Source organism: Leuciscus leuciscus, assembly GCF_965113295.1.
Source record: "Leuciscus leuciscus genome assembly, chromosome: 9".
Lineage (NCBI taxonomy): Eukaryota > Metazoa > Chordata > Actinopteri > Cypriniformes > Leuciscidae > Leuciscus > Leuciscus leuciscus.
This window is the reverse complement of record NC_138733.1, coordinates 7,200,162-7,225,148: the sequence shown is the minus strand read 5'-3', so window position 1 is coordinate 7,225,148 and position 24,987 is coordinate 7,200,162. Positions and strand designations below refer to the sequence as shown.

Here is a 24,987-nt window from a genome sequence, read left to right as displayed (position 1 = left end):
AATGAAGCTGAGAAGGAACATTGCGACTTCAAAAATCAAAGGAGTTTTTCATTGGTGAAAAAATGTAAACGGCAAAAGAAAACACGTGATAAAGTGAGAGATCCTGTGTGTCATGACTGTGGGAAGAGCTTTAGTTCAGCTGACAGTCTGAAACAACACCAAAGAATTCATACTGGAGAAAAACCTTTCAAGTGCTCATATTGTGACAAGAGTTTCGCTCATTCTGGATCCCTGAAATCACACAAGCAAGTTCATACTGGAGAGAAGCCGTACCACTGCACTCAGTGTGGAGAGAGTTTCAGAAGTTGTACCAATCTCAAGCATCATCAACTGCGCGTTCACACTGGAGAAAAGCCATATAACTGTGATCAGTGTGGTAAAGATTTTATTTCATTATCATATCTAAACAAACACCTGAAAATTCACTTCAAGGAGAAGTCTTATGCATGTTCATTTTGTGGAGCGTTTTTTACGCGTCAGGATCATTGTAAACGACACCAGAAAACACACACCGGTGAGAAAGATCATGTGTGTTTGGACTGTGGGAAGAGCTTTAGTTCAGCTGGCAGTCTGAAAAGTCACCAAAGAGTTCATACTGGAGAAAAACCTTACAAGTGCTCATATTGTGAAAAGAGTTTCGCTCAGTCTGGAAACCTGAAAGAACATCAGCGAGTTCATACTGGAGAGATGTTGTACTGTACTGAATGTGAGAAGAGTTTTAGACATTCAAGAAGCATTCTCAGGCACATGAGGGACTATCATAAGTGGTCGCAATGAGCAACATTTCATTTTTGTGTCAAATACATTAAAGTAAATGTTGTGAGATTAACTAAGTATGGAGTTGCTCCCAAAAGAACAATAACATCTAGTTTAAATTTGTGAATTAGGTGAAATGCTTAGAAAACTAGAAGACTTGTTTGTAGTCTGATTAAGGAACTAAAAGAGGGAAAATTGAAGCTTCAGAAAATTATTCTTCAATAACAACCTGTGGTGTATTACTTCGAGAGATCAAACATACACCTGTGTTGTGCTTTATTTTCTTTGTTTTTTTAAAATTATTAATTTATGTAGTTGTCACTGATTTATCATTTAACTATTATTATTATTATATATAATATTATTATTATTATTCATGTAATTATGTAATTTATTATTTTACTTCGTTCCTTGCTCTTGCAATGCTTGCTATTGTTTAATCCTGATTGTGTGTTTTCAAGCGATGTTTGTCTTCATAGGTAGGAGATAAGACAGTGTTTCCAAATCCTGTTCCTGACTAATACATGTAATGTTACTAGCGCATACATACACACTTTTCACGTACATCTATGAAATGCTTGCACATGCATACAAACTTTTAAAGGGATACTCCACCGAAAAATGAAAATTCTGTCATCATATACTCACCCTCATGTTGTTTCAAACCTGTATGAATTTCTTTCTTCTGCTGAACAGAAAGGAAGATATCTAGAAGAATGTCAGTAACCAGACAGTTTTAGATACCATTGACTTCCATAGTAGGAAAAATATATACTATGGAAGTCAATGGTATCTAAAACTGTCTGGTTACTGACATTCTTCTACATATCTTCCTTTCTGTTCAGCAGAAGAAAGAAATTCATACAGGTTTGAAACAACATGAGGGTGAGTATATGATGACAGAATTTTCATTTTTCGGTGGAGTATCCCTTTAAATAATTATTTGTATCTTTCCTAAATCTGCTTAAATAAGAAAACAGGTTTTTGAAGCTTCAGAAAATTATTTTTACAGTGTCGATAATTATTTGTATTTGTCATAATGGCAAAATCTACTTGACATAAGTAAATGGCATGAATATTTACTAATAGAGTCGATGGCTTAAGTTAGAAAATAATAGAAGCTGTAAAATGTTAAACAATAAACAAACTTAAAAAATAAAATGGATTGTTTTCTTGATTTACAGATGCTTTAAAATGCCATTCGAACTGCTGCAGTAAGTTTCAAGTGTGTACACGTATATAGGATTTACATAGAGGATTTATTTAGTGTAATTTGATTTGTATCATGCAAGTTCAATGACAAAAGACAACCGAATGAACAGATTCTCTTGTTTAATTTAATTTTTTACCCTCTACACAAATTCATTTCTGTAAAAAAAATAAAAAAAGGCTGACATTTATGAATCATTAAATTAGTTTAAATGCATGATGATCACTGGCTGTTTGGCTTAGTTAATATATTGTTAGATGCCAAATAAAAGCTGTGAAAAATAAGCAAATAATCTGAGATATGACATAAATAAACTTAGATCATAATCTTGTAAAGCAGTTTAAAAAACTGTGTAAAATTATCCACATTTTGACTGTATTAATACCTGATCTGACTTTTTCTCACTATTTTCTATTAAGTCAAGGTTCACTTGAATCTTCAGATTTATAAATACAATAAGATTTAAAATAAATATATTTGACTAAAATGGAAATGAATATGGGTCAATTTGACCCCCTTTATGCATTCATGGTAGTTATAAAAAATAAAAATAAAATTAAAAAAATCCTATTTTAAGACCAAGAAATATGAAAATGACACTGATGAGGATCAGAAACAAGAAAAATTCATGGGATATATCAAATAAATGTTTTCATTGAAAAAATATTTCAAAAATCAAAGCAAGCTGGGTCAATTTCACCCCTTTTATGCATTCTATAGGGTTAAAGTGAAAATGTACAGAAGATCTCAGACATCACCATTATGAATGAGAAAACAGGGAACTATAGCTTTTCAGCAGTAAAACATGCCCTTTTAGGATAATCAGGAGATTATTCAGGTTAAATTAAGTAAACGCAAGTGTATGGTGTTAGAAATACATATTTGAAATGTTTTGTTTATTGCTTTATATTGTATTTGTAAAATTACTCACTCTGACTCCATAACACATCAACAATATCTAGCACACACACTAATCAATAAGTTATTTGTCAGTACCTGCTCTTCCTCTCTCTTCTTCATCACCTTTTCTCTTTCTCTTCCCTTCCCAATGCTGAGCTTTTATTAATACAGTTTTTTCTCTTTTTTTTTTATCTGTCAGTGAAGAAAGTAAACGTAGAGTAGGCCTAAACTGTTACATGTTTTATGAATCATTTTGTGCACAGCTTACTGAAGGCTTCAGCTAGGTACAGTATGTGCACATTCAGTATTAATCTTATTCCTAAAATTATGAAAACGGCTTCTTTAATGTTTCTTGTCTCGTCACATTGACACTTACGAATTACATTAGGTTAGCCTACATGAATCAAGCAAATTATATTTTCAACTCAAAATGGCAAAATTAGACAAAAGTTTATTAGTTTGCATCCCTGATTATTTTGGTCGGTCGTTTAACATTTCTATCGTAAAACAGTTGTCAAATATTAATGTTTAGTTTAGCTACTTACATCTTATCTCGCACTCTATAACCGTTAACTGCAGTTATGAAGCTTCACCCTGGAATCGCGCTCAGCAGCTTCTGTGAACAATAAGCCCCGCCTACTTTGATTTGATTGGTCATCTCAACCATGTTGACAGTGACGAGCGCTGTTAGACTGAGGAGAGAGCTCAGATGAGAAGGTCGGTTATCCTGGTGTTGCACAATATCCTTGCAGTACTAAATTAGAGTTTAATATCAGGGAATTACGTCAAGACCTTCATATACTGTTACTGTATAGGTCTCTTGTGATAAATCAGCTTTCTCTTTTAAAAGACGTCAAGGCAAAAACCGCAATTACGCTCGCGTTAGCTCCAGTAATATTATAGCACAGTCTTTCTCCGGTCCCGAACGCGGCGACTGACGCACTGCGCATGCGCTTCAGGTTTGTTTGGGTTCGGGATACACGTAATACAAATGTCAACTAATATGCGAATTGTAAGGCAATTAAAGTTTGTTGTTCTTCTAAACAGAGCTTTCAGTATTGGATTCATAAACATGTAAACATCCAGTTGGTGGCAGTAATACACTAAAGAGGTTTTTAGTGTACCGTGTAAATCCAAAAGAACAAGTAGAGTCGCGAGTGCTGAACGTTTGAAGACCAGTTCAAGTAACGTTATTATTAATCGACGAGGCTGTAACTACCCTGTAAGAGTTTGAATGAAGGACAGTTGTGGAGTATTTTCGCTGGATATTTTCAGTCTGTATGTTTTTGCCACATGTGAGAGATGATCCCGATTTACAGAGTGTGACATCCAGCTTGAGATATGAGGTATTTAACTACTAATTAACATACTATGTGCTCAGGTTTAGTGTTAATATGTATTAAACATGAAATATTCTATGTTTCTAATGTAAGAATTGATGTCAACATAATAATATTAACGATGTGTCGTAATGTATGGCTAATTAACTTCATTGGTGTATATGAAATGGTTTTAAATTGGTTGTATGTGCCCTGTTTAATTCTTATTTAAAAACCTGGGTTACACAAATAACTTGCTTCTTTCAGATGTGTATATAGCCTAGTACAGAATAAACCCTACTCTGTACAGCAGATATGTTCACATCATTTCAGAGTAATAAAATTAATTGAGTACATATTTTGTGACTTTGTTTTTGATTTTTTTTCCCCCAGATCTGTTCCTGTGGGCGTCAGTATAAATTCAGTAACTTATCTTTGATTTTTCCAGATCTGGTCCTGTGGGCGTCAGTATCACACAGTGATCACAGTTCACACCTACAGTTCACACCTGCAGTGAAGTCCCTCCCACAACAATTCACCAATAAATACTAGGAATATTCTCATCATCCTACAAGAGAAAGACAAACTCCAGGAGTAGCAGCTGAAATCTGTGTGACTGTTAAAGATGGAGTTTATTAAAGAGGAGGTTGAAGACATGAGTGATCCAGAACCATCCAGAATAAAACATGAAGATACTGAGGAACAAATAGGTTGGTGTCCATTCTTGATTCTTCATTGTTGACTGCTGAGAAACATTAAGGTAACTAATTCTAACTACTTTATATGTTTATATTAGACCAGATGGAAGTGAAGGAACAAAGACAAGAACTGAATGAAGTTAAAGAGGAACATGACTTCAAAGCTCAAAAGAGTTTTTCATGGTTGAACAGTTTAACACAGCAACAGAAAACACATAATGAAGTGAGAGATCATGTGTGTTGTGACTGTGGGAAGAGCTTTACTACAACTGGCCAACTGAGACAGCACCAAAGAATTCATACTGGAGAAAGACCTTACAAGTGCTCATATTGTGACAAGAGTTTCACTCAGTCTGGATCCCTAAAATTACATGAGCGAGTTCATACTGGAGAGAAGCCGTATCACTGTACTCAGTGTGGGAAGAGTTTCAAATGTAAAACCAATCTCAAGTATCATCATCTGCGCGTTCACTCAGAAGAAAAGCCATTTAGCTGTGATCAGTGTGGTAAAGATTTTAAAATGTCATCAAATCTAAAAAAACACCAGATAATTCACACAAACGAGAGGCCTTATGCATGTTCATTTTGTGGAGAGACTTTTTCACGGCTGGAACATTGTAAACGACACCAGAAAACACACACCGGTGAGAAAAATCATGTGTGTTTGGACTGTGGGAAGAGCTTTATTACATCTGACCATCTGAAAAGTCACCAAAGAATTCATACTGGAGAAAAACCTTACAAGTGCTCATATTGTGGCAAGGGTTTCACTCAGTCTGCACACCTGAAAGAACATCAGCCAGTTCATACTGGAGAGAAGCTGTACTGTACTCAATGTGAAAAGAGTTTTAGACATTCAAAAAGCCTTCTCAGGCACATGAAAAAATATCATAAGTCGTCACAGTGAGGAACATCTCATTTTCATGTCAAAAACATTCTAAGAAATGGTGCGAGATTAACAAAATATGGTGACGCTCCCAAAAGCACAATATCATCTAGTTTAATTTGGTGAAATGCATAGAAAACTAGAAATACTTATTTTGTAGTCTGAATAAGGAAGTAAAAGAAGCTTCAGAAAAAAAATTCTATACATGAATATCAGTCACGTGACCTCTTACGTCATCCGCTCTTTTTCCATTGTCTTGCTTCCTGTGAAGTTGTGGTGAAAAAGACTAGCCGACTACACGACTTTTTAAATCTGAACAGATTTTTAAAAAGCAGGCATCATACACTTGCCGACTTTGTAAATGATTAGAAAGAAAAGCTGGGCATCATACAATACAGCAGTGAGGATCATACACTGAAGGACTGAGGATCATACTCTGCACTACACGACACTAAACACAAACACATTGCAGCATTCTTCAGTGATTTTTCCGTATTTATAAATATTTTCTTATTTTTTGGCCTGGAAGTGAAGTGAGTTAACCCCACTGTGTGAATACTGAAACTGCTGCAAACAGTTACTAAACAAATGGCAGATTCTGCGTTTTCTAAAACATTTATTTCAAGGATGGCATGAACAAGCTCGCGGCTCCATCTAGTGTATCCTAGTATCTCAATATGATCATGCGTCAAACTATAAGCTCATGATCCGTGATCTATTCTAGATGGTACATTTTTCCTACTTTTTTTTTTGTCTTTAACCAATCTCATAAGTCGTCTCCATTTTTTATTGATCTTTGTGTCTTCGCACCCTTGATTTCCATTGTCTGGTCAGCGTATTATGACTGTATTATGTACAGTATTTATTAGCGATGCAGAGAACGTGTTATAAAATCGGCTCAAAATATCAAACATGTTTTGATATCCTCCGACTGGATGGAATTTATAGTCTGAAGCTAAAAAATCTGAGTCTGTGTCCATCATACACTACGTGATTTTCTGTGAATTCTGTCCACTCCAGAACGCACAAAATCTGCAGACTGGCCAAAACATTCGGCAACTATTGCCGACTAATCGGGGCAAAAGTCCTGTAGTGTATTCCAGCCTTTACGTAACTAAGATTATTCAATAAGCTCTGTTTAAAAAAAAAAATATATATATTATTATTATCATCACTTCATCTCCTACTTCTGCTCTTCCCTGACTTTCTCAGTCAAACTCTCAGGCCGATAGAAAACTGTTTTGGATACCAGACAACACAAGCTGTTGACAGGGTTTACTGGCTTTGGACACCAGACAAAACAACTATCATCTGATAGGATTTAACGGCCGGAGTCGGATCTGATATTTCTGGCATGGAGATCCATCCAATCTAACATTTTGCCGTAGTCAGCAGGATGTCTGCAATAACACGGTGTAAAAAAATATTTGTATATCTCCAACTTGGTAATTGCTTGAATAATACATAATTATGTAATTTATTTATTTTCCTATGTTTACTATATTGTGTTCTGATTGTCGTGGCTGTAGTTAGACAATAATAGAAGCTGTAAAATGTGAAGTTGATTGTTTTCTTGATTTACAGATGGATTCAAATGCCATTAAATCTGATCCAGTAAGTTGCAAGTGTGTACAAATATAAAGGATTTAAAAGACACATTTTTTGGACAACATTCACTGGTGTGTAATTTGATTTGTATCGTGAAACCAGATTATATTGTTTAATTATGTTTACCTTCTACTCAACCTTCATTTCAATATCTATATTTATAAACATATATATATATATATATATATATATATATATATATATATATATATATATATATCATGGCTGAAATATTTATGAATTGTTTCAATCAGTTTAAATGCATGATGATCACTGGCTGTTTGGCTTAGTTTATATTGTATTGTTTAGATACTAGATCATAAGAGCTTTGAAAAATAAGCAAATAATCTAGGGATATATGACATAAATACACTTAGATCATAATATTGTACAGCAGTTGTCATTCACATTTTGACTATTGAATGCTACTAACCTTCTGCACATCGAAGATCTGATATTTGATAGAAAGAAACCTGATCTCTTGATTTCTGTTATTAAATCAGGGTTGAATATCCACATTTATCCTCCTTAAACTGATTTAACTCTTTAATATGTTTATTTCAGACCAGATAGAGGTGAAAGAGCAAAGACAAGAACTGAGGTTAAAGGTAATGATGCTGTAGTTTGTTAAAGCCTGTTAACACCAATAAAGTGCGCTTAATGTGCCAATTTACAATTTAGTTGAAAACATCATCCATAAACATAACTGAATGGTTAAGTTTAGTGTTAATATAAACAGAGATTTCAGAATTTGAAATAGGATGGGATGTATTACTGAATTAGTGCATGTAAACATCCAGTAGGTGTCAGTAACTCACTAAAGATCTTTTACCATATAAATCCAAAAGAAAAAATAGAGGATGTGCAGAAGAAAGACACATGAAATGGTCTTATAAATGGGGATTAAATTCTCTGGAGAAAACTAAGGAATTAGAACAAGTTTAAGTGATAAGATTTCTTGGAATGTGGTTTGACACAAAAATGACACGTAACTCGCATAAATAATCAAAAATGTTATGAGTTTGTAAATGGGGGGCTGGTATTCTGGCACTGAAAACCATTCATTCAACAATGACAAGAGCAAAACTAGACTATATGGCTTATAGATAAGCTTCTAAATCACAATTATTGGGATAATGAACAAAATGGTAGGCATCTAAATTTAATACAACCATTAGTAGGAAGAGGAAGGAATTCAGGAAAGAAGATTGTATTTGATCTAGACTCAGACTGGGACATACAGGACTTAATTCAACAATAATAGGAAAATATCTTACAGGATTGTGTGATTGGTGTGGAGTCACAGATACCGTGGAACATGTGTTAATGCAGTGATAAACTGACAGATGAATTACAGAAGAAAGGAGAACAAAATTTAACCTTAAAGAAGCTTTTGAATCCAGTAAGAGGGGATAGTGTTAATACATCATTTCTGAACTTGGTTAATTGAAAGAATATCGCCAAAAAGTAAATATTTATATATACTCTACCGTAAAATTAAAATTCTTACTGACCCCAAACTTTTGAAGGGTAGTGTTTAATGTTACAAAAGCTTTAGATTTCAGATAAATGCTGTTCTTTTGAACTTTCTATTCATCATAGCATCATGAAATAAAATGTAAAAAACTGTTGTCAACATTGAAAATAATAATAAATGTTTCTTGAGCATCAAATCATCATATTATACTGATTTCTGAAGGATCATGTGACACTGAAGACTGGACTAATGATGTTGAAAATTCAGCTTTCATCTGAGGAATGAAAAAAAACTGTTTTTTTTTTTGTGTGGTTTTTTTTTTATCAAATAAATGCAGCCTTGGTGAACAGAAGATACTTCTTTTAAAAACAAAAACAAAATTTACCGATCTAAAACTTTTGATCAGAGGGTTGTTCCATAAAACAAGATTAGAATACAAGCCAGGCTTATTTTAGTTAGTCAGACTTATTGTCGGTGGATTCTGTTTCATAAAGCAAACTTAAAATAGTTCAAACTCAGTTACCCTGGCAACTTATGCTGGGAAACTAGCCTGGTCCAGGGCAGGCTAACTGTCAGGCTAAGCCTCAGCTGTTACACAGATCCTCTAACACTGACCAGGAACACAATGATATTACCACTGACACTCTCTCATACCATTATTGGACTTTATTAACCACTATTAGTCCAAAAATAAATACACAGTATACAGAAAATCAACTTAAATAAGGCTAGCCTACAATGATAAATTAGACAATATAGACCTACTGTGTATATATATATATATATATATATATATATATATATATATATATATAACTTTTACGTTTTCTCAACTTTTTTTTTTTTTTTTTTTTACAGTGTAGGTTTAAAATTCTAAATAAGGCACATCTAATGTCCAAATTACTAATATTTTAGCATATATATATATATATATATATATATATATATATATATATATATATTATGTACTTTACTATGTCTTTCAGTTCAAACACATTTAACATAATTATACAAATGGACAGTTTCCTACATATTTTCTCCCAATATTTATTCCTTATTTTTCCTTCTACTTTTTCCTTTCTTTTTTCCTTTGGTTATAATACCCACCAACACATAAACAACATAAGTACATAGTTAGACACTTTTACATATGAAAAAATGGGGGGGAAAGACAAAAACAAATATATAAATAAATATTAATAAAAATGTTGTATTCACATATTTATACCAAACTCTTATAATGACATATAATTACTAATAATTTATTCAAGTGATATTATTTAAATATCAAATAATAACAATATTAAATAAGTAAATAAATAAAATAACAAATAGGCCTAACTAGAATTAAAAGGGTTATATAAAAAAGGTAATTCATGAAATATGTATTCCTTTATTTTATAGAATATTCTTTGATTTTTAGAGTTGCCCATATCTTTTCAAAATGTATACTTTTGCTCTTAATTTCATGTTATCCTCTCCTTTATCCTCTACTTTATAAACTAAACCTAACCAATAATTTAAAACGGGGATTCTTGCTTTTTTCCAAAAAAAAAAGCTTTAAAAGCTGTAAATCTCAATATTCTAAATACTTTATTAATCTATTAAATACTTTATTAATTTTTAATCTTTATTAAGTAGCATAGGTCCCAAAATAATATTTTGTGTCTTTATTATATTTGGTTACTTAAAATATTCTTCCCTGAATTAGGCAACCTCGATTTTTGTATTAAAATGATTTTACAAGTATAAAATGTAATGAGCTTATAAGTTCACCCCAACTTATCCAACATCCTATAGATAAATGATTATAGTTAGAGGATATTTCTGGTGTTCAAAATATCGCATATTCATTTTTCAAGCAAAATGTATAGCCTATTTTTAGTCAGAAATATTGCACTCCTATTTGGCGCGCAGCAGCGCTCGTTCAACGTGAAGTTTAGCAGCAAAGTGGAAATATTTGCACGACTTTCCCTCATTTACAGATAGACAATATACCTGTGAAAATTAAGTTTTGCACTGAGGAGAAAAACATGTCTCAAACGCAAAAAACAGCACAAAATAGATGCTGTTTGCTGTGGTGGATCGATTTGATCCATGATCGACCTACGGTGCTGCTTAAGAAACGCAATTATCCAGATAAACCTGGATCAAATTAGTGGGATTGCGTGAACTTCAATCACTTTTTATGAAACCGCTTTAGGTTCATTCAAGTCAGGTGTTGGAGTTTAATCCCCGCTTTTCTTAGCGTCTTTTATGAAACAGGTCTCAGTTCAAGTTGATATTAATCGACGAGGCAGTAACAATCGTGTAAGAGTTTGAATGAAGGACAGTTGTGGAGTATTTTCGCTGGATATCTTCAGTCTGTAATTTGTGGCCACACGCGAGAGATGTTCCCGATTTACAGAGTTTGACATGATCCAGCTTGAGAGATGAGGTATTTAACTGCTAATTATTAACATTATGTGCTCAGATTTAGTGTCAATATTGAATACGTTTTTAATGTAAGAATTAAAAAATCTAATTAAACTAATTAAATCGCAGGCTATAATTAGATCAAGTGCAGCCAAACTTAACATGTTATTGTATTCATTATATAGATTCAAAACAGATTTGCGATTACACCCCATTTCCCTCCCCAGATCCCGCCTGTGTTGCTACACTTAAAATAATTAAAAAAAATTTTTTTTAAAAATCTGTATTAGAACGAATTAATAGAATCTTTGAGTCAGAATGACCATTAGACTGAGATCAAACTGGAACAGCCTTTCCTCGGCTAGTAGCTGGCTCTGATGTCTCTGTAGTGATTAAACATGATATATAATTTGTCTTGTGTATATCTATATCTTGTATAATTTGTTCCCTGGCTAATCGTTTCGGCTGAGGGCAAAATGAAGTTTCAAAATTTTATACATTTAGGTTATATACCTTTACCGTACGTTAGCCCTTTCACATTATTTAAATAATGATCTGATCGCGGTTATTTGATATAATCAAGCTTGTTTCAGACAATTGCGATTATTGAGTTCTTTTATAGGTCATGGACCAAAATAAATAGACAAACACCAATTAAGTTTTCGTACAATATAGCCTACTCAAAGTCATTTGAAGCCATTCCATAGCTTAATGTGAGGGACAGAACAGAAGAATATTTACATGAAATTTAAATAAATTAATTTTAAATGAAAGTTCACGGAAACTCATCTTCCCTCCACTGTGACTGTCAATCATTCTTCGTTCAGCATTGAAACGGCGCGTCGCGTTCGGTTACGACAGACAGTCTGTCAGCATGGTAAAACTATCTCCAACCCAAATATATATATACACTCACCTAAAGGATTATTAGGAACACCATACTAATACTGTGTTTGACCCCCTTTCGCCTTCAGAACTGCCTTAATTCTACGTGGTATTGATTCAACAAGGTGCTGAAAGCATTCTTTAGAAATGTTGGCCCATATTGATAGGATAGCATCTTGCAGTTGATGGAGATTTGTGGGATGCACATCCAGGGCACGAAGCTCCCGTTCCACCACATCCCAAAGATGCTCTATTGGGTTGAGATCTGGTGACTGTGGGGGCCATTTTAGTACAGTGAACTCATTGTCATGTTCAAGAAACCAATTTGAAATGATTCGAGCTTTGTGACATGGTGCATTATCCTGCTGGAAGTAGCCATCAGAGGATGGGTACATGGTGTTCATAAAGGGATGGACATTGTCAGAAACAATGCTCAGGTAGGCTGTAGCATTTAACCGATGCCCAATTGGCACTAAGGGGCCTAAAGTGTGCCAAGAAAACATCCCCCACACCATTACACCACCACCACCAGCCTGCACAGTGGTAACAAGGCATGATGGATCCATGTTCTCATTCTGTTTACGCCAAATTCTGACTCTACCATCTGAATGTCTCAACAGAAATCGAGACTCATCAGACCAGGCAACATTTTTCCAGTCTTCAACTGTCCAATTTTGGTGAGCTCGTGCAAATTGTAGCCTCTTTTTCCCATTTGTAGTGGAGATGAGTGGTAACCGGTGGGGTCTTCTGCTGTTGTAGCCCATCTGCCTCAAGGTTGTGTGTGTTGTGGCTTCACAAATGCTTTGCTGCATACCTCGGTTGTAACAAGTGGTTATTTCAGTCAAAGTTGCTCTTCTATCAGCTTGAATCAGTCGGCCAATTCTCCTCTGACCTCTAGCATCAACAAGGCATTTTCGCCCACAGGACTGCCGCATACTGGATGTTTTTCCCTTTTCACACCATTCTTTGTAAACCCTAGAAATGGTTGTGCGTGAAAATCCCTGTGCGTGAAACTGAGCAGATTGTGAAATACTCAGACCGGCCCGTCTGGCACCAACATCCATGCCACGCTCAAAATTGCTTAAATCACCTTTCTTTCCCATTCTGACATTCAGTTTGGAGTTCAGGAGATTGTCTTGACCAGGACCACACCCCTAAATGCATTGAAGCAACTGCCATGTGATTGGTGATTAGATAATTGCATTAATGAGAAATTGAACAGGTGTTCCTAATAATCCTTTAGGTGAGTGTATATTCCCATTATAATACTTGATCTGGAGATAAAGGGCTGTTGATTTGCATAATGACTTTATTTTGCTGGACTTTATTGCTGTTTCTAAACGATGTCTTCTGTTCACCAAGGCTGCATTTATTTGATTAGAAATTCAACAAAAAAAGTAAAATTGTGAAATATTATTACAATTTAAATTTAAATAACTTTTCTATTTTAATATATTTTAAAATGTAATTAATTCCTGTGATTATTTGGCACAAAAAAAGAACATTTATTTGTAAATGATTTTCTTTGAAATTAACTAGTAACTAGGGGCTGTGAGAGAAAATCGATTCACCTAGACCAATTTCGAGCCGACGTCACAGTTACTCACGACGTTAACTGGAGGCATAACAAAGGGAAAACTGGTGGCGGTCAATACAAACCAGCACAGATTCGGCTACATAATAAGAAGCTTAAATTATTATAATTGTTGTTATTAAATGTCATTTTGTTGTGTTGTTGGGTGTCATTGTTTTGATTGATTGTGACTAGACTTTTTGAAGAACCTGGTAAAAATCAAATGCATAGTTAAATGAATATGCTGTATCTGGAATTTTTATTTCTAGAAAATATTCACATCATTAAAATTGCCCATAATGTCACTCTTTACTGTCGCCCTCTGACCTTGGCGCTGGATAGGCAGAACTGCGTATTGTACCACACAAGTCTTGTACGACCATTCAGCACATAGTTATAGGCATCTGAAGACTTATATGCCCTCAGTTTCTCTTTACGCTCAGTTTCTCTATCTGGTAGACCTGTGTAGAAGTCAGGCTACTCAACCGGAGATAGCGTTAACGTTAATCCTGTCAGATCATTTCATCAGTTCATCCATTGACTGAGCTTGTACGGGTTAGCCAATCTGGTTTCGTCCGTTAAAATGAACTTTTGCAAATAACAATCGCGGTCCTGGACAGTGAGTGACCTTGCACATTAAGATAAAATCGGATTTTCTCCAGTCATTGTTAAAAAAACGTGCAAACTAACGTTAGTGAAACGGCCAGAGCGATCGTTCTGCCACCACCTAAGCTCCGCCCACAAAAGTCACCATGTTTACCAACTGAAAAGGGGTCTAAAAAAATTATTTTACGATTTTAAAATCGATATTTTTATTAAAGAATCGATATTAATTTTTAAAAAATGCTTTATTTTTGTCCTTGCTTATAGACAAGGTTGACATAAGTCACTTTTGTTCCAACAGAGGATGAAATGTGTCGTTATCTATGAGAGTTAAAGTGGCGTAATATCCCTTTCAAGTGAATCGACTTGACTGTATGCACTGAAAAGCACTTGCGCTACTCGTATGCTGAGAGAGAGATAAGACAGTAGAGCTGCAGGATTCATCTTCAAAAGACTATGATATCGATTCAAACACCTATGCGATCTTCCATTTAATTTGTCTATTAAACCTTTGACAAAATCATATATCATTGAAATCTGCATCGGCGCTGCCGCTGATCCAGAGAGAGTTGTCATGAAACAGCTTCACAAAATATATTTTCAACCTCATAATAGTATCATTTTCTGTTATACAATAGTTCAGATTATCATAAGTAGGCTACTGGGATAAAAGTTAAAAAAGTTCCAATATAAACTGATGTCTATGGTAGCGATCAAAATACAGTAAATCAGCTTTTGATAGAAACTCGGCGCTTAAAATAACGCATTTATCGATTACATTGTTCCAGACGAGTAACTGTTACATTTATTTATTAAATATTTTCTTAAAGAGAATGTAGTACTGTATGATGCTTCTGAAATAAGTCTGTATAATGTGTATGATTTATCTTTTCCCCATGGTCTAGTGTTACAACAAATCGCAATATATTGCAATATCGAATAGCAATACTTGAAGAATCCCAATTCTTAAAAAAAAATCGCAATACATATCATATCGGCACACAAGTATCGTGATCGTATCGAATCAGGAGATATGTGTATCATCCCAGTCCTTCTAGTAACGTATCTTCCATTGCCATTAGCTCTTGACAGCTAGGCTTAGGCTACAGATTGTGGTGGGCTACTGAAACAGCAATACCAAGAAAGGCTCACTACAGTATGGTGCAAACACACGTAACATTTAGGATACTTTTGATCTCAAGTTTTGCTGGTTAGCTTTGTCCTTGACATGGTACAAGATGACCTACAATCTAAAACATGAAATTTCTGAAAATGGTAAATTAAATGCTAGGAAATTAATAGAAAATACATAAATACAGTAACAGAAACCTAGAGTTAAAATTAGTGAAAACATGCAGTTTTTTAGCTTTTGTGTATTTACATAGCAAGCTGATTTGAAAGGGACAGTTCTGTCAAAGCATTTTTGTCTTCAGCTATTTATTTATTTTTTTTACACAGATTTACAACCAGTTGAGAATTGTGAATTTGTGAATGATTAATCGTGTTCTGCAATGAATGTGGGTATTTTCAAGTCACAAACATGGTCAGTCATTGACGCCGGTACGTCAGGTGTGGTTGTTGCTCTCGGTAATCGTGTTGTGTGTTGGAGAGCATGGACAGCTGCTCTATGACCGGGGTCTAATTCGTGACGTGGTAGCACTTTGTTTTTACTGCTAGTTGCATGCATTAGCTTTCTTGAGCACAACGTGCAGAAGCAAGCACATGCTTCTCTTAATTTCTTGCACCAGCTATTGGTACCAAAAGGCTTGCCATCTCTGCCTATTTCTTTTATCCACGCCAAGCGGCATTTATTTTTATAAGTCCTTTATCAATTAGGACGTCTTCCCAGTTTGCTCTCCAATATGTCTCCGCTCCGGCTTCTATGCTTAGGATTCGGTTGCAGCTGGGTCTCAACCCCACTTTTTCCAAGACCTGTCCAGTTCTACTTCTGATTGGCTTGTAATGTTAGTTTGGTTGAGAGTGAAAGCTGTGTTCCTCTCATACCATTGGTAGGCAAACTCATGAATTGAACGCTATATCAACAAGTTTTTTTTTTTTTTTTTTTTATGTAGGAGATCCAACACGCTTCCGGAAAACTTTAAGCCCTGAATTTATTAAAGATGAGATTGAAGACATGGGTGATCTAGAACCATCCAGAATAAAACATGAGGATGCTGAGGAACAAACAGGTTGGTGTCCATTTATTCTCGATTGTTTACTGCTGTGAAACATTAAGGTAACAAAGCTATAGTTTAACAGATCTTGTGGCTCTGAAATCATAAGCCCTATAATATTTTTTATTTTTATTTTTTTATTTATTTATTTAGCTGACGCTTTTATCCAAAGCGACTTACAATTGCTATATATGTCAGAGGTCGCACGCCTCTGGAGCAACTAGGGGTTAAGTGTCTTGCTCAGGGACACATTGGTGTCTCACAGTGGATTCGAACCCGGGTCTCTCACACCAAAGGCATGTGTCTTATCCATTTCTGGTTGAGTTAGGCAACTCATTGTACCAGTAGGGAACAAGGTCCATGAAAGTGATTTTGTGCCTCTCTGGGATGGCACCACGATGTGCTGTCTACTTGCAGAATGCAAGCTTCTGGATGGCACATAAGTCTGGAGTAATGAGGTTAAAGGGAGCAGAGCCAGTGGTTGTTCTGTAGGCAAGCATCTGTGCCTTGAATTTGATACGAGTGGCAATTAGCAACCAGTGCAATTTTGTCAGGAGAGGGATGACGTGTGCTCTCTTCGGCTCGTAGCCACTTTAGCTGTAGCATTCTGGATCAGTTGCAGAGGTTTAAGAATGCATGCTGGAAGGTCTGCCAAAAGAGCATTACAATAGTCCAGTCTGGATAGATCAAGCGCTTGGACAAGGAGTAAATCTGGAGGACTGGGCAGTTCAAACAATGTGGTCTGTAAAGTTGTGGTCTGTAACTGATCATCAGTCACAACTCCAGCCATAACTCCATCAATATCAGCCAGGAATCTTGATGAACCTAGCTGAATGGAGAAGTTGTGATGAGGTGTTGGGTTGTCTGGGACCACAAGCAGTTCTGTCTTCACAAGGCTTAGTTGAAGGTGGTGGTCCTTCATCCAGCAAGAAATATCTGCCATGTAGGCTGAGATGCGAGCAGCTACCGTCGAATCGTCAGGCTGGAATGAGAGGTAGATTTGTGTGTCATCAACATAACAGTGATAGGAAAAACCATGTTTCTGAATGACAGATCCTAGGAATGACATGTAGATGGTGAACAGAAGTGGTCCAAGCACTGAGCCCTGAGGCACTCCAGTAGCTAGATGTTGTGACTTAGACACCTCACCCCTCCACGACACCCTAAATAACCTATCTAAGAGGTAAGACTTGAACCATTGGAGTGCGGTTCCTGAGATGCCCTTCATCTTTATGATTGACAGGAGGATCTGGTGGTTAACTGTGTCAAAGGCAGAAGACTGATCCAGCAGGATGAGAACTGAGGATTTGGAAGCTGCTCTTGCCAGTCTCCGAGCTTCAGTAAACGAGAGCAGGGTAGTCTCAGTTGAGAGTCTGCTTTTGAAATCAGACTGGTTGTTGTCCAAGAGGTTGAGAGTCTGCTTTTGAAATCAAACTGGTTGTTGTCCAAGAGGTTGTTCTGTGTAAGAAAGGCAGACTCGTTCAGGTCTTTTTGCAATGAATGGAAAGAGGGATGACGGTCTATAATTTTCCAAATGTGCTGGATTTAGAGTGGGTTTCCTAAGCAGTGGGGTTACCCACTGCCTCAGAGTAGAAAGAATGAGGGGGGGATGTGTGTGTTAGCTGTTAAGATGTGTGTCAGTTTGTGGATGAGACCTAAGAGGATGGGTAGGAGGGTGAGCATTGGTTACATGAAAAGGTGACCTGTGGAGGAGTGTGTTGTGTCCTGAGGTAGGTTGAGGTTAAGAGGAAGTGATTTGAGGTGTGCAGTGGAGTGACCAACGAATGGTCAGTGGAGCAGTAGTGCGTGTAAATAAGGTCCAATTGGTTACCTGATTTGTGAGTAGCTGGCAGCTGCAGTAGATACTCGTTTGAGGTCAGATAAGGCGGGCAGAGTGTGGAAATCAGCAGCCTTAGGCTTTTCCTGGTGGATTTTGAAGTCTCCAAGAACTACGAGTAGTAGGGCGGTTAAGCGCAAAAATCGATCACTTTGTGATAAAAGCATCAAATTTGGTATGAAGGCTCACAAAGGGGGTCTGATCAGATTTGGGACCGTAGGCACTTGAAATTTGACCCCTGGGGGTCAAATATGGATTTCGTAATGGGAAAATGGATTAAAAGCTGCCAGAAACATATTTCACCATAAATACATGTAAATATGAGCACACTTTCACAAAAAAGGTCTTTAAACTTTAACATATAAGATATGTTTTAAAATTTGCTCCTTTAATACTAAATATTACTATACATGGGTTAATGAATTATCTGTAAATTCATGTTATGTGATCAAAATTAGACATCACAGTGACAAGTGATTAAGAGCTGATCTTTGTCTGGTCTCTACCAAAGCAATTCACCAATGGTGATTCAAAAAGGTCAACTGTTTTTAAACAGCTGACATGGAAAGAGACACGCAAGCTAATCCACCACGGCAAGGTGCCAGCTCTGCAATATATCCAGGATTAAATAATTTGAAGGTTTTAGCCATTGCATTGGATCACAGTAGTTCTTGTGTAGTGGTCTTGTAGTTTTAGTTTTTCTTATGAAGTGGAACTGTATTTGAGGTCTAGAGGAGCGCGGGGCACAACGTAACATGGGGCTAGTTGTAACACACTTGTTTTAAATACTTCCACACATGCTAGGATGCCGAAACTTAGTGTATTTACTAGTTGCCATATCAACACTATATAGAGAAAAAAATTGCGCCTATTTATTTTTTTTGGAAGATATCCATAGAAATGTATTAAACCATAGCAAAAGTAAATTTCTTACTTAAGTTAATTTTTCATCTCTATTTTTTTGTGTTTATTTAAAATTAGACAAATCTGATATTATTTTAATCTCCAAAATGTTATTTAACAGTTGAGATAGTTCTTTAATGCTTCACTAACTAGCAGAAGACACTAGCTGGGTTTAAATCCCAGTTGTGCTGGCGGGGTATGTTGTAACACTGCGTTACAATGTGCCCCTATTAGAAATATTCTATTCTATTCTATACTTTTATTAATTTTATTGAGAAAACGTGAGAAAAAGGTGAATAAAGACTGTTAGTCAATGTTCAGAAATGACTAATTATTTATTTGTTTTGAACTGTGTTGTATAGCTGTGTTTTCCTATGTTCGTAGTCAAAACTCAAAAATGAGTTTATATTTAATTATTGAAAATTGCCATTATTTTATATGAAAAAGTTTTTGAATTCTATTTTATTTAGAAAATATTTTAGTTTGTCTTGTATATTTTGTTTATTAGATCAGATACCATTTTAAGCTGTCATATGTCATGTTACAATGTGCCCCTCACATGTTACAATGTACCCCAACTATGGGGCATGTTGTCACATTTCACTTCCATTCTTTTGCGGTATATCCAGAAAAAAAGTATATACTGTATTAATAAAACAAAACCACATAATTGTACTAGACATGTGGGAAAGTAATGTGGGAAAAAATAAATACTCTGAACCATAAGTAGATTTACACAAACTGAGAAAGTCAAAAAGCGTTACTTTGTGCCCCGCTCTCCCCTACTACTAACTTAAAAGATGTGTGCTAATAACTTAAAAAAATATTGGCTACTCTATTTCACTTAACTGGCACAAAAAAAGATTCAATCGATTGACTAATTGTGGTAATCATGCTAATCGTGCTAATTTACGTTTTTCTTGTGAGGAAAACTCGGTCTACAATGTGATGTGTAGGCCTACCTACTAAACCACTTGCAAATAATCCAGCAGGACTCAACAGTTCTTACAATTAATATTTCTAGTCAAGGTGAGAGCATTTGGAGAGCAAAGAATTGACTGAGATTAGCTTTGGGTGGTATAAACTAGCCGTACAAGAGCACAGAGTTACAATGAAATAAACAGGATGAATTGCAGCTAGTTTAGATAACCAGCCTAAATGAAATTCAGTGGAAATGTACACCTACTTTATTTCACAGAATCCTAACTCTAAATTCCTGCAGACTAAAATCTATTTTATGTTATATTTGCCTGTCTGAGTTATGTTTGCTTACTTGCAGTATTAGCCTACACTATTTTTACTGAGTAACAGTGAGAAACACATTCAACTGACTTTGCCTTTATCTCACTTGTAGTCAAGAGTAAAACATCCCACCAGTTCCCTAGATTTTAAAGAGAACAATATTGTCTCACAGTCACTGACAAACTACCAAGTAAAAATGATGCATATTAGTATATGCACACAATTTAATATTAAATATTTAAATATACATTTAAAAAGTACATCATTTCTGATAGATATCATAACCTATTTTCCTTTTTGTTTAAAAATGAACTAGATTGATTAATGATCAAATGTGCAACTTTTTTAATTGTTCATTTCTGTCGTCCATCCATGAAATCCATATTTGGCGGCCATTTTCATTTTTTTTTTAAACATATCTTATATTTTAAAGTTTAAAGACCTTCTATGATTTATGGTGAAATGTGTTATTGCATTTTATGTTTCTGGCAGCTTTTAATTCATTTTCCCATTACGAAATCCATATTTGGCGGCCATTTTGAAAAATGGCCGACATGGCCCCCAGGGGCCAAATTTTGAGCGCCTACGGTCCTAAATCTGATCAGACCCCCTTTGTGAGCCTTCATACCAAATTTCATGCTTTTATCGCAGTGATCGATTCTGATGTAAATCTGCGCTTGGCCGCTCCACAAGAGAGGAGTACCATCCTCAGGGAAGGATGAGTAATGCATCCAACTGCAAGAAACTACCTAGCTTCTCAATAGCAAGTACGCAAAGTTCGGACTTGCCAAGTCCGACTCAGGAGAATGACTCCCTAGGACGGGAGTCTATTAATTCTGCAAATGGAACAGCGCGTTCTTGAATGCGTCACTCAGCTCGCTCTGCTGCTCCAGTTATCTCAGTCTGTATGTATATTTTAGGCTACAATAAAACGAAATATGTTATAAAACACCACACTGCCTCTTTACGTTTTCATTTAAAGAAATCTTAAACATTATAGCCACATAAATGTGGTTCAGCCAACGCGTATTGATTATATTCACTGCATGTAACGTTAGCCTATTTATAAAAATAAAAAATAAAAAAATTAACACAACCCTGCCTCTTTTCGTTTAAATTTAAAAAATATTAAACTTATTAATATGGTTCAGGCAATATATGCATTTGTACTCTGATCATCTTCACTGTAATAAAATAAAAAATTACAAAACTAAACCCTGTCTCTTTTTGGTAAATTTCAGTTATATCAATAATGGCCAAAGTATAAAAATAAGTATAAAAGTAAAAAGTACAAGAAGCTATACAATAAGAAATAAAGCAAACAATTCAGTCAAACATACAGAGTCAGCGCTCTAGTCTAACGTTACAATGGTAAAGTTAAAAAGCCTAAATATAAAGTTATGAAATTTCACTTAGCCCTCAGTTTAGACAGGGAACAAATTATAGATTCACAAGACCAAAGATCGCCCGTTAGGTCTACACAAGGCGAATTATATCATGTTTAACCACTACAGAGACGTCAGAGTCAGCGGCAAACTTCAGAATGACTATCCGAGGAAAGGCGGTTCCATGCGTGGTACATGAGCGCCGAGCGCCCGGTGATCGCCTGGATCTCACAACCTGGATCAAATTTTCCTAAATCTTTATAAATAAACCACAGATTTGAGCTTTAAACAACTACATTCTTGCCTGAAAAACTCTTAAAATTACATTTCGTGACACAGTAACAGTAGTATTATATTTAAACTGTATATTCAAAAATGGCGCTTCTTATGTTGTCATTCCCCTTGTAGCCTGCGCAAGTGACGATACTCTGTCGACCAATCAATGTCCTGCAGTGAGTCTAGGTCCACCCTTTAGTACCATACCACTGTGCTAGGTACCCCAACGGAAGGCTATCCAAAAAGTGGTACGGTACGGTTCGGCATTTTGGTACCATTCACAACTTTTGACAGTGGAAACGGAAATAAATGTGTACCGTACCGTACCGCTCAGTGGAAACGAGCCATTAGTGGAGAGGGCAGCAAGATATGACATATGTTTGATTGTATTGACAAAACTAATGACAAAACTAACCTTTGGCACATTAAAGATCTGATACTTGATTCTAAGAAAGATACCTAATTCTTGTTTTCTTGTTTTAAATCAGGGTTCACTTAAATTGACATTTATCCTCCTTGAACTGATTCTAACTCTGTTTATTTTAGGCCAGATGGAAGTGAAAGAGCAAAGTGAAAATCTACATGATGTTGAGGAGGAACATTGCAACATCAAAACTCAAAACAGTTTTTCATTGAAGGAAAATTTCAAACAGCAGCAGAAAACGCACAATGAAGTGAGAGATCATGTGTGTTGTGACTGTGGGAAGAGTTTTACTAGAGCTGTCAGTCTGAAACAGCACCAAAGAATTCATACTGGAGAAAGACCTTACAAGTGCTCATATTGTGAGAAGTGTTTTGCTCAGTCTGGATCTCTGAAATTACATGAGCGAGTTCATACTGGAGAAAAGCCGTATCACTGTACTCAGTGTGAGAAGAGTTTCAGAAGTAAAACTGATCTCAAGTATCATCTGCGCGTTCACACTGGAGAAAAGCCATATAACTGTGATCAGTGTGGTAAAGATTTTAAATTATCAGCAACTCTAAAAGAACACCTGAAAATTCACTTAAAGGAGAAGTCTTATTATCCATGCTCATTTTGTGGAGAGTTTTTTACACGACAGGATCATTGTAAAAGACATCAGAAAAAACACACTGGTGAGAAAGATCATGCGTGTTTGGACTGTGGGAAGAGCTTTATTAGAGCTGACCATCTGAAAAATCACCAAAGAATTCATACTGGGAAAAAATATTACAAGTGCTCATATTGTGACAAGAGTTTCACTCACTCTGGAAACCTGAAATCACATGAGCGAGCTCATACAGCAGAGAAGCCGTACTGTACTCAGTGTGAGAAGAGTTTTAGATATAAAAGAAACCTTCTGACTCACATGAAGATATGTCGTAAGAAGTTGTCACAATGAAATTTTATTTTCATGTCAAATACATTCAAGTAAATTGTGTGACATTAACTAAATATGTTGTTGCTCCTAAAAGCACAATATCGTCTTGTTCTACTTTGTGATTTTGGTGAAAAGCTTGGAGAACTAGGCTTGTTTGTAGTTTGATTAAGGAACTAAAAGAGTGGTGTTTGAAATGCCTGAAAATAAAATTGTACAGTGTCAACAATTTAAATTCTTTCTTAATTACTTAGCTAAATCTGCTTGAATTAGACATAGTCATGACATCTACTTATTTACTAATGTTTACTATATTTTGTTCTGATTGTTCAAGAGTCAGAGGTTAGAAAATAAGACACTGTAAAATGTGAAACAATAAACAAATTGCAAAATAAAGTTGCAATAAAGTTTCTTAATTTACAGATGGATTAAAATGCAATGAAATCAGTAAGTTGAAAGTGTGTACAAATATAAAGGATTTAAAAGACAAACTTTAACAACATTTACTGGTGTGTAATTTTGATTTGTATCATGCAAGTTTAATGCAAAATATTTATTATCTGAATTACCATTTGCCTGTTGCATGAAGTCGTCTTCAATTGCTACCCAGGTAAATATTAGATTAGTTTGAGCAAGCTGTTTTTTTTTGTGTTGTTTTTAGCTCAAGGAGGTGGATTGGTTTTTAGCTGTGTTTAGTGTTATGGTAACTTACGCTACACTGCTTTTATTCTGTGTTTAGCCAGGCATACACTGTGTGACTTCAGCAAGGTTACCAACTCACACTGTATGAGTAGAATAAAGAATAAAGTTATTGTCCAGCTAAACTCAGTTTTGATTGATTTACTTCCGTTGACACGCGAAAAACGCAAACCTGTGAGAACGCTGATGGCGTGCACATGCGTATTATGAGTTCAGTCTATAGGTATGTGCGTTTGGTTATATGTGTGCAGGCGTGTAGTCCTTCCCTACAAACCAACCCTCAACAAATTACTTGTCTGGCCTTAAAATGTATAATGCAGAATTTTTATCGCTTCCGTGTAGCCACGCGAAACAGAATTATCCCGACAACGCTTTATCTATAGAGAGGTAAAGGGAGGGGAGGGAGGCCTTCACAGGGGAGAGACTAGTTGTGTTTGTTTTTTCTTATGAGCTCTTTGTGAACCTATGAATTTGTCACGATCTCAGCCTTTGTTCCCATCTTGTGTGAGGACTTTTGTGTTATTTCCTGTTTTGTGCCATGTTTTGTAGTTTTTTTTCATGTTGATTAGTCTCTCCAGGTGTGTCTTGTTAGTTCCCTTGGTTACCCTTGTGTGTTCCCATGACAATCCACCACACACCCTTGTTATTACGGTGTATAAATGGCCCTTGTGTTTCTCTTGTGGTTTGTCAGTCGTTGTTTTTTTCATGGGGGGCTATCTGAGCCTCTTAGCTCAATCATACCATTGTATGATCTTCACTGGACTCTGGAGTTTTACATCGATCATGCATTGCAACTAAGCGACT

At 35.7% G+C, this 24,987-nt stretch overlaps 2 long non-coding RNA genes across 2 annotated transcripts in view; one reads left to right on the top strand and one right to left on the bottom strand.

The window, feature by feature from the left end:
* Nucleotides 1-24,987, bottom strand: part of LOC309506454 — a 189,227-nt gene that overhangs the window by 92,968 nt on the left and 71,272 nt on the right. The gene's annotated exons all lie outside the window — the stretch shown is intronic.
* LOC309506509 lies at nucleotides 11,155-23,816 on the top strand. Its single transcript, XR_014208818.1, has 3 exons — nucleotides 11,155-11,291; nucleotides 16,403-16,519; nucleotides 22,694-23,816. It is a non-coding gene; the product is annotated as an uncharacterized lncRNA (long non-coding RNA).